The sequence below is a fragment of the Pristiophorus japonicus genome, unplaced genomic scaffold (assembly GCF_044704955.1).
Source record: "Pristiophorus japonicus isolate sPriJap1 unplaced genomic scaffold, sPriJap1.hap1 HAP1_SCAFFOLD_115, whole genome shotgun sequence".
In the NCBI taxonomy this organism is placed as follows: domain Eukaryota; kingdom Metazoa; phylum Chordata; class Chondrichthyes; family Pristiophoridae; genus Pristiophorus; species Pristiophorus japonicus.
In genome coordinates, this window is record NW_027250810.1 from 2,078,703 (window position 1) to 2,080,085 (window position 1,383).

Sequence of the window (1,383 nt, forward strand, 5' to 3'; positions counted from 1 at the left end):
GGGCTCGTCCGGGATTTGAACCCGGGACCTCTCGCATTTCAATTATTAAAACCCCTAAGCGAGAATCATACCCCTAGACCAACGAGCCGCCGACAGTAAGGGATCTAGCTCTCAGATTCTGACGTTCGTTTGCTGTTCGGCCCATCGTGCCTGTGCTGACTCTCAGAGACCTATCTCATGAGTCCCCCTCTCCATTGTCCAACTAATGTTTTCCCTTTTCTGAATAGATTATTCTTTGAGACATTACTTCACCAATGAGCTGCATCCTTGTCAGTAAATGGTGAATTTGCAATGAGGTGAAATGTGATTGCCCAAAAAAAACGAGTGGAAACGGTTTAACACAATAACGACGAAGTTGAGGGCATACTGGATCAGCAGTCCATTGCCTGAACTTTTCAGTCACCTTATCTCCTATTTACTGCAACGTCAGACATCCATCCCCTACTTTTTCCATTCAAACAGAAATAATGTGCACGAAAGTCTACTTCACCGCTTGTTTTGCCCGTGCAACCAGATCGACAGTGATGAAAATGTGCCATGAGCTTTTTAAAGCAAACAGCCTTCCTTTACTTTTGGTGAGTGACTGCACGAGATGGTTTGTTTTGAGGCAGAATCAAAATAAAGAATATATAATTTCACGCGGCAAGTTAGCTGACCGCGGCAGGACTCGAACCTGCAATCTTCTGATAACATCACAGTTACAATCGAAGTCAGACGATTTATCAATTAGGCCACGCGGTTGCTGCTGCTGGCATGAAATTTGTTGTTTTCTTATACTGAGAGCAAATTTGGGACAAGGGATCTTTCAAGGAATGGATTTATGAAAAGATGGGCATATTTTGAGTAATGAACCGATGCGCTGCGATATGGATGTGCACGGACACAGGCAACGTCAATGTAGCTTGATACACAACAGTTTAACAATCGGTTATCGCAACTGAAGTCAAACTCCTTTTAAAATATGCAGGATGATCCCGATTATGAGAAAATACGTCTTCAAGGGGCAGTTGATGAACCGGAACTGACAACCATCCCGTTTGAACAGACACCGAATGATCCAGGACAGGAAGCACATCCATCTCACACAGCTGTAGAATGGGCCTTCACGGACAGCACGTCCCTTTCAAAAGATTAAAGTGGGATTTCTATCATTCCTGAAGGCAATTGTGCTGTGCGTGAGTGAGCGTGGATCTCAGGACCACGAGGGGCTGGGACGGTTTTTGAAGCCACAGGTGATTGACAGGCAGGAAGGAGGGAGGGAAGTAAAACGAACCCAGAAAAAAAGACAATTTAAAACATATATATATTGATCACAATAAGAAAATAAATACATTTACAGTTTTATTGCAAAAAATTTAATTTGGTTTGATTTAAATAAATAAA

At 42.7% G+C, this 1,383-nt stretch overlaps 1 non-coding gene across 1 annotated transcript; it reads right to left on the reverse strand.

The window, feature by feature from the left end:
- Positions 1–88, reverse strand: trnap-agg (transfer RNA proline (anticodon AGG)). The gene is given in 2 exon segments: positions 1–36; positions 53–88. It is a non-coding gene; the product is annotated as a tRNA-Pro (tRNA).
- Positions 89–1,383: the final 1,295 nt, after the last annotated feature.